Here is a 9403-nt window from a genome sequence, read left to right on the forward strand (position 1 = left end):
AACAGGGATAAAGATCCCCTATTTAATCTTGATCCTGAACCTAAAAGGACTTTAAGGAGGAATTTACAATAAGATAAAGCACAACACTCCAGAAAAAACCTTTCAAAAATTTTTTAACAAGAAATAGAGGACATGGCTGAACCTAAAGTTGAGGAAAGAAAGGTTCTTGGTGACTTTACCATGCCTACCTCTGACTTTTATAGCAAAAGCATCTCTGTACTTGCCATTGGAGCTAACAATTTTGAGCTTAAGCCTCAGTTAGTCTCTCTTCTAAAATAGAACTGCAAGTTCCATGGACTTCCAATAGAAGATCCACATCAGTTTTTAGCTGAATTCTTGCAAATCTGTGATACTGTTAAGACCAATAGAGTGAATCCTGAAGTATACAAGCTTATGCTCTTTTCCTTTGCTGTAAGAGACAGAGCTAAGATATGGTTGGATTCTCAACCAAAAGAGAGCCTAGACTCTTGGGAAAAGCTGGTTAATGATTTTATGGCTAAATTCTTTCCTCCTCAAAGGATGAGCAAAATCAGAGTCGAAGTTCAAACCTTCAGACAAAGAGAAGATGAATCCCTCTATGAAGCTTGGGAAAGATACAAGCAACTGATCAGGAAATGTCCTCCTGACATGCTCTCAGAATGGTCTCTCAGAATGCTCTCAGAATGAGATGTCCAAAATCTCATTGGACAGCTCTGTAGGTGGATCACTCCACTTGAAGAAAACACCAGAAGAAGTAAGAGAACTCATTGAGATGGTTGCAAATAACCAATTCATGTACATGGTGCACGAAATTGTGATCTCAGGAAACGGCGCCAGAAACTCTGTACGCACGTCTTAATAAATCGTTTTTTATTCACAACTTCAATACAACTAACCAGCAAGTGCACTGGGTCGTCCAAGTAATAAACCTTACGTGAGTAAGGGTCGATCCCACGGAGATTGTTGGTATGAAGCAAGCTATGGTCACCTTGTAAATCTCAGTCAGGCGGATATAAAATAGTTATGGAGTTTTCGAACATAAATAATAAATAGATAGAAAATAAGGATAGAAACACTTATGTATATCATTGATGAGAATTTCAGATAAGTGTATAGAGATGCTTTCGTTCCTCTAAACCTCTGCTTTCCTGCTGTCTTCATCCAATCAGTCTTACTCCTTTCCATGGCTGGCTTTATGTAAGGACATCACCGTTGTCAATGGCTACTTTTTATCCTCTCTGGAAAATGGTCCGATGCGCTGTCACTGCATGGCTAATCGTCTGGAGGCATCACCCTTGTCAATGGCTGCATCCCATCCTCTTGTGAAAATGGTCCAAATGCTCTGTCACAGCACGGCTAATCATCTGAGGTTCTCGATCATACTGGAATAGGATTCACCCTTCTTTTGCGTCTGTCACCACGCCCAGCACTCGCGAGTTTGAAGTTCGTCATAGTCATTCAATCCCAGAGTCCTACTCGGAATACCACAGACAATGTTTAGACTTTCCAGACTCTCATGAATGCCGCCATCAATCTAGCTTATACCACGAAGATTCTGATTAAGAGATCCAAGAGATACTCATTCAATCTAAGTTGGAACGGAAGTGGTTGTCAGGCACGCGTTCGTGGGGGAATGATGATAATTGTCACGTTCATCACATTCAGGTTGAAGTGCGAATGAATATCTTAGAAGCGGAATAAGTTGAATTGAATAGAAAAATATTAGTACTTTGCATTAATCTTTGAGGAACAGCAGAGCTCCACACCTTAATCTATGGAGTGCAGAAACTCTACCGTATGAAAATACATAAGTGATAATGGTTTAGGCATGGCCGAATAGCCAGTCCCCATGAAAGTCTAAGATAGCATAAAACTGATCAAAGATGATCAAAAGATGATCAAAAGATGTCTAATACAATATTAAAAAGTCCTATTTATACTAAACTAGTTACTAGGGTTTACAGAAGTAAGTAATTGATGCATAAATCCACTTTCGGGGTCCACTTGGTGTGCTCTTGGGCTGAGCTTGAAGTTTACACGTGGAGAGGTCATTCTTGGAGTTGAACGCCAGTTTGTAACGTGTTTCTGGCGTTTGACTCCAGACTGCAGCGTAGAACTGGCGTTCAACGCCTTTTTGCGTCGTCAAAACTCGGCCAAAGTATGGACTATTATATATTGCTTGAAAGCCCTGGATGTCTACTTTCCAACGCAATTGGAAGCGCGCCATTTTGAGTTTTGTAGCTCCAGAAAATCCACTTTGAGTGCAGGGAGGTTAGAATCCAACAGCATCAGCAGTCCTTCTTCAACCTCTGAATCTGATTTTTGCTCAAGTCCCTCAATTTCAGTCAGAAAATACCTGAAATCACAGAAAAACACACAAACTCATAGTAAAGTCCAGAAATGTGAATTTAACATAAAAAATAATGAAAACATCCCTAAAAGTAACCAGATTCTACTAAAAACATACTAAAAACAGTGCCAAAAAGCGTATAAATTATCCGCTTATCACAACACCAAACTTAAATTGTTGCTTGTCCCCAAGTAACTAAAAATCAAATAGGATAAAAAGAAGAGAATATACTATAAATTCCAAACTACCAATGAAACATAGCTCCAATTAAATGAGCGGGACTTGTAGCTTTTTGCCTCTTGAATAGTTTTGGTATCTCACTTTATCCATTGGGGTTCAGAATGATTGGCATCTATAGGAACTCAGAGTTCAGATAGTGTTATTGATTCTCCTAGTTCAGTATGATAATTCTTGAATACAGCTATTTTATGAGTCTTGGCCGTGGCCCTAAGCACTTTGTTTTCCAGTATTACCACCGGATACATAAATGCCACAAACACATAATTGGGTGAACCTTTTCAGATTGTGACTCAGCTTTGCTAAAGTCCCCAATTAGAGGTGTCCAGAGTTCTTAAGCACACTCTTCTTTTGCTTTGGACCTTGACTTTAACCGCTCAGTCTCAAGTTTTCACTTGACACCTTCACGCCACAAGCACATGGTTAGGGACAGCTTGGTTTAGCCGCTTAGGCCAGGATTTTATTCCTTTAGGCCCTCCTATCCACTGATGCTCAAAGCCTTGGGATCCTTTTTATTTACCCTTGCCTTTTGGTTTTAAGGGTTATTGGCTTTTTGCTCTTGCCTCTTGGTTTTAAGAGCTTTTGGCTTTTTCTGCTTGCTTTTTCTCTCTTTTTTTTTTCTCTTTTTTTTTCTTTCTATTTTTTTCGCTATATTTTTTTTCTGCAAGCTTTGTTCTTTGCTGCTTTTTCTTGCTTCAAGAATCATTTTTATGATTTTTCAGATTATCAAATAACATGTCTCCTTATCATCATTCTTTCAAGAGCCAACATATTTAACATTCTTAAACAACAACTTCAAAAGACATATGCACTGTTCAAGCATTCATTCAGAAAACAAGAAGCATTGTCACCACATCAATATAATTAAACTAAGTTCAACGATAAATTTGAAACTCATGTACTTCTTGTTCTTTTGAATTAAAACAGTTTTCATTTAAGAGAGGTGATGGATTCATAGGACATTCATAACTTTAAGACAAAGTTACTAAATACTAATGATCATGTAATGAAGACACAAACATGGATAAGCACTTAACATTAAGAAAACGAAAAACAGAAAATAAGAACAAAGAATGAGTCCACCTTAGTGATGGTGGCATTTCCTTCTTGAGGAACCAATGATGTCCTTGAGCTCTTCTATGTCTCTTCCTTGTCTTTGTTGCTCCTCCCTCATTGCTTTTTGATCTTCTCTTATTTCATGAAGGATGATGGAGTGCTCTTGATGTTCCACCCTTAATTGTCCCATGTTGGAACTTAATTCTCCTAGGGAGGTGTTGATTTGCTCCCAATAGTTTTGTGGAGGAAAATGCATTTGAGGCATCTCCGGGATCTCATGGAGATGAGCTTCATGCGTCTCTTGAGATCCATGAACGGGCTCTCTTGCTTGCTCCATCCTTTTCTTAGTGATGGGCTTCTCTTCCTCAATGGGAATGTCTCCTTCTATGAAAGCTCCAGCTGAGTAACATAGATGGCAAATAAGATGAGGAAAAGCTAGCCTTGCCCCAGGAGAGGGCTTTTCGACTATTTTGTAGAATTCAAGGGAGATGACTTCATGAACTTCTACTTCCTCTCCAATCATGATGCTATGAATCATGATGGCCCGATCCACAGTAACTTCAGATCGGTTGCTAGTGGGGATGATGGAGCGTTGGATGAATTCCAACCATCCTCTAGCCACAGGCTTGAGGTCCAGTCTTCTTAATTGAACCGGCTTGCCTTTGGAGTCAATCTTCCATTGAGCTCCTTCCACACATATGTCCATGAGGACTTGGTCCAACCTTTGATTAAAGTTGACCTTTCTAGTGTAGGGGCGTGCATCTCCTTGCATCATAGGCAAGTTAAACGCCAACCTCACATTTTCCGGACTAAAATCTAAGTATTTCTCCCGAACCATTGTAATATAATTCTTTGGGTTTGGGTTCTTACTTTGATCATGGTTCCTAGTGATCCATGCATTGGCATAGAACTCTTGAACCATTAGGATGCCGACTTGTTGGATGGGGTTTGTTAGAACTTCCCAACCTCTTCTTTGGATTTCATGTCGGATCTCCCGATACTCATTCTTCTTGAACTTGAAAGGGACCTCGGGGATCACCTTCTTCTTGACCACAACATTATAGAAGTGGTCTTGATGAGCTTTGGAGATGGATCTTTCCATCTCCCATGACTCGAAGTGGAAGCTTTTGTCTTCCCTTTCCCTTTTCTAGAGGATTCTCCGGTCTTGGGTGCCATCAATGGTAATGGAAAAACAAAAAAGCTTATGCTTTTACCACACCAAACTTAGAATATTGCTCGCCCTCGAGCAAGAGAAGAAAGAATAGATGAAGAAGAAGAAGAAAATATGGAGGAGAGGGGGGAGGGGTGTATTCGGCCAAGAAGGGGAAGAGAGGGTTGTGTTGTGTGAAAATGAAGAAGAATAGAGGGCTTTATATAGGGAAGGGAGGGGGGGTAAGGTTCGGCCATAAGGGTGGGTTTTGGGTGGGAAATTGATTTTAAATTTTGAAGGTAGGTGGGTTTTATGAGGTAGGTTTATAGGGAAGAGTGGATGGATGTGAGTGGTGAAGTGGTTATAGGGAAGAGAGATTGAGGTGATTGGTGAAGAGTTTTGGGGAAGAGTGTTTATGGGATTGTGTGAAAGAGGGGTGAGAAGAAGTGAGTGGAGGTAGGTGGGGATCCTGTGGGGTCCACAGATCCTGAGGTGTTCAAGGATTTACAACCTTGCACCAAATTAGGCATGCAAAATGCCTTTGCACACAACTCTGGGCGTTCAGCGCCAGATTGGTGCTTGTTCTGGGCGTTGAACGCCCATTTGTTGCCCATTTCTGGCGTTGAACACCAGAACCATGCTTGTTTTGGGTGTTCAGCACCAGCTCTTCTCCGGGGTGCAATTCTGGCGTTCAAACGCCCAGATGCTGCCCATTTTGGGCGTTCAGTGCCAGAACCATGCTCTGTTCTAGCGTTGAACGCCAGCCAGATGCTTCTTCCTGGCGTTTAAACGCCAGTAAGGTCTTTCTCCAGGGTGTGATTTTTCTTCTGCTGTTTTTGATTCCGTTTTCAATTTTTATATTTATTTTGTGACTCCACATGATCATGAACCTAATAAAACATGAAAGAACAAGAAAAATAAAATTAGATAAATAAAAATTGGGTTGCCTCCCAACAAGCGCTTCTTTAATGTCAATAGCTTGACAGTGGGCTCTCATGGAGCCTCACAGATGTTCAGAGCATTGTTGAGACTTCCCAACACCAAACTTAGAGTTTGGATATGGGAGTTCAACACCAAACTTAGAGTTTGGTTGTGGCCTCCCAACACCAAACTTAGAGTTTGACTGTGGGGGCTCTGGTTGACTCTGTTTTGAGAGAAGCTTACTGTGCCTCTTTTCCATGTTTACAGAAGGGTAACCTTGAGTTGTAAACACAAGGGAGTCCTCATTCAATTGAAGGACTAATTCACCTCTGTCAACATCAATCACAGCTCTTGCTGTGGCTAGGAAATGTCTCCCAAGGATGATGGATTCATCCTCATCCTTCCCAGTATCAAGGATTATGAAATCAACAGGGATGTAAAGGCCTTCAACCTTTACTAACACGTCCTTTACTTGTCCATAAGCCTATTTTCTTGAATTGTCTGCCATCTCTAATGAGATTTTAGTAGCTTGCACCCCAAAGATTCGCAGTTTCTCTATTACAGAGAGGGGCATGAGGTTTATCCCTGAACCAAGGTCACACAGAGCCTTTTCAAAGATCATGTTGCCTATGGTACAAGGTATTACGAACTTTCCAGGATCCTGTTTCTTCTGAGGCAATGTCAGTTGATCCAGATCACTTAGTTCATTAGTGAACAAGGGGGGTTCATCTTCCCAAGACTCAATACCAAATAATTTGGCATTCAACTTCATGATTGCACCAAGAAACTTGGCAGCTTGCTCTTCAGTAACATCCTCATTCTCTTCAGAAGAGGAATACTCATCAGAGCTCATGAAGGGCATAAGGAGGTTTAATGGAATCTCTATGGTCTCTAGATGAGTCTCAGATTCCTTTGGTTCCTCAGAGGAAAACTCCTTATTGATCACTGGACGTCCCAGGAGGTCTTCCTCACTGGATTCATGTCCTCAACCTCCCTTACAAGTTCGGCCATGGTGGTTATGTCAATGGCCTTGCACTCTCCTTTTGGATTTTCTTCTGTATTGCTTGGGAGAGTACTAGGAGGGATTTCAGTGATCCTTTTACTCAGCTGGCCCACTTGTGCTTCCAAATTTCTAATGGAGGATCTTGTTTCATTCATGAAACTCACAGTGGCCTTAGATAGATCAGAGACTAAATTTGCTAAGCTAGATGGATTCTGCTCAGAATTCTCTGTCTGTTGCTGAGTGGATGATGGAAAAGGTTTACTATTGTTAAACCTATTTCTTCCACCATTATTAAAGCCTTGTTGAGGCTTTTGTTGATCCTTCCATGAGAAATTTGGATGATTTCTCCATGATGGATTATAGGTGTTTCCATAAGGTTCACCCATATAATTTACCTCTGCTATTGCAGGGTTCTCAGGATCAAAGGTCTCTTCTTCAGAAGGCGTCTCTTGAGTACTGTTGGATGCAGCTTGCATTCCATTCAGACTTTGAGAAATCATATTGACTTGTTGGGTCAATAATTTGTTCTGAGCCAATATGGCATTCAGAGTATCAATTTCAAGAACTCCCTTTTTCATAGGCGTCCCATTACTCACAGGATTTCTCTCAGAAGTGTACATGAACTGGTTATTAGCAACCATGTCAATGAGTTCTTGAGCTTCTGTAGGCATTTTCTTTAGGTGAATGGATCTACCTGCAGAAGTATCCAATGACATTTTAGCCAATTTAGATAGACCATCATAGAATATATCTAGGATGGTCCATTCTGAAAGCATGTCAGAATGACACTTTCTGGTCAGTCCTTTGTATCTCTCCCAAGCTTCATAGAGAGATTCACCTTCTTTCTGTCTGAAGGTCTGAACATCAACTCTAAGTTTACTCAGCTTTTGAGGAGGAAAGAACTTGGCTAAGAAAGCCTTGACCAGCTTATCCCAAGAGTTCAGGCTATCCTTAGGTTGAAAGTCCAACCATACTCTAGCTCTGTCTCTTACGGCAAAAGGGAAAAGCATGAGCCTGTAGACTTCAGGATCTACTCCATTAGTCTTAACAGTATCACATATCTGCAAGAATTCAGTTAAGATCTGAAAAGGATCTTCAGATGGAAGTCCATGAAACTTGCAGTTCTGCTGCATCAGAGAAACTAATTGAGGTTTCAGCTCAAAATTGTTTGCTCCAATGGCAGGAATGGAGATGCTTCTTCCATGTAAATTGGAATTAGGTGCAGTAAAGTCACCAAGCATCCTCTTTGCATTATTATTATTTTCGGTTGCCATCTCCTCTTCCTGTTCGAAAATTTCTGAAAGGTGCTTGCTGGATTGTTGTAATTTAGCTTCTCTTAGTTTCCTCTTCAGAGTCCTTTCAGGTTCTGGATCTGCTTCAACAAGAATGTTCTTGTCCTTGCTCCTGCTCATATGAAAAAGAGGGACAAAAAAATAATAATAATAGGGGTCCTTTTTACCACAGTATAGAGGTCCCTGTGTGAGTAGAAGAAAAGAAGAAGAAAAAAATTCGAACACAGATGGAAGAGGGGGTTCGAATTTGGGTGAGATGAAGTGTTAGTAGATGAATAAATAAACAGAAGGAGATGAGAGAGAAGGAGAATTTTCGAAAATTATTTTTGAAAAAGTGTTAGTGATTTTCAAAAATAGTTTTTGAAAAAGGTTAGTAATTTTTCGAAAATTAAAATAATTAGTTAATTAAAAAGAAATTTTGAAAAGGAGGGAAGATATTTTCGAAAATTAGAGAGAGAGAGTTAGTTAGGTAGTTTTGAAAAAGATAAGAGACAAACAAAAAGTTAGTTAGTTAGTTGAAACAAATTTGAAAATCAATTTTGAAAAGATAAGAAGATAAGAAGTTAGAAAGGATATTTTAAAATCAAATTTTGAAAAAGATAAGATAAAGAGATATTTTTGAAAATATATGATTGAAATTAGTTTTGAAAAAGATTTGATTTTTAAAATCACAATTAATGACTTGATTCACAAGAAATCACAAGATATGATTCTAGAACTCAAAGTTTGAATCTTTCTTAACAAGCAAGTAACAAACTTGAAATTTTTGAATCAAAACATTAATTGATGATGTTATTTTCGAAAATTAGGAGATAAAGATAAGAAAAAGATTTTTGAAAAAATTTTTTAAAATTTTCGAAAATAAATAAGAAAAATGAAAAAGATTTGATTTTTGAAAAAGATTTTGAAAAAGATAAGATTTTTAAATTGAAAATTTGATTTGACTCATAAACACAACTAGATTTTAAAAAGTTTTGAAAAAGTCAACTCAAATTTTCGAAATTTATGAGTGAAAAAGGGAAAGATATTTTTTTTTATTTTTGAATTTTTAATGATGAGAGAGAAAAATATGAAAATGATGCAATGCATGAAAATTTTGGATCAAAGTATGTGATGAATGCAAGAACACTATGAATGTCAAGATGAACACCAAGAACACTTTGAATGTCAACATGAACATCAAGAACATATTTTTGAAAAATTTTTAATGCAAAGAAAACATGCAAGACACCAAACTTAAAAATTTTTCATGTATAGACACTATGAATGCAAGAATGCATATGAAAAACAAGAAAAGACACAAAACATGAAAACATCAAGATCAAACAAGAAGACTTACCAAGAACAACTTGAAGATCATGAAGAACACTATGAATGCATGAATTTTTTCAAAAATGCAAGATGAATATGCAATT

General features: G+C 38.7%; 2 non-coding genes across 2 annotated transcripts; one reads left to right on the plus strand and one right to left on the minus strand.

Annotated features, from left to right (window-relative positions):
• Window positions 1-525: 525 nt before the first annotated feature.
• On the minus strand, window positions 526-634 carry LOC112753047 (small nucleolar RNA R71). Its single transcript, XR_003177449.1, has one exon. It is a non-coding gene; the product is annotated as a small nucleolar RNA R71 (small nucleolar RNA).
• A 6836-nt stretch (window positions 635-7470) lies between these two features.
• On the plus strand, window positions 7471-7574 carry LOC112753003 (small nucleolar RNA R71). The gene has a single exon (XR_003177407.1). It is a non-coding gene; the product is annotated as a small nucleolar RNA R71 (small nucleolar RNA).
• The last annotated feature ends 1829 nt before the right edge of the window (window positions 7575-9403 follow it).

The sequence above is a fragment of the Arachis hypogaea genome, chromosome 15 (assembly GCF_003086295.3).
Source record: "Arachis hypogaea cultivar Tifrunner chromosome 15, arahy.Tifrunner.gnm2.J5K5, whole genome shotgun sequence".
NCBI lineage: Eukaryota > Viridiplantae > Streptophyta > Magnoliopsida > Fabales > Fabaceae > Arachis > Arachis hypogaea.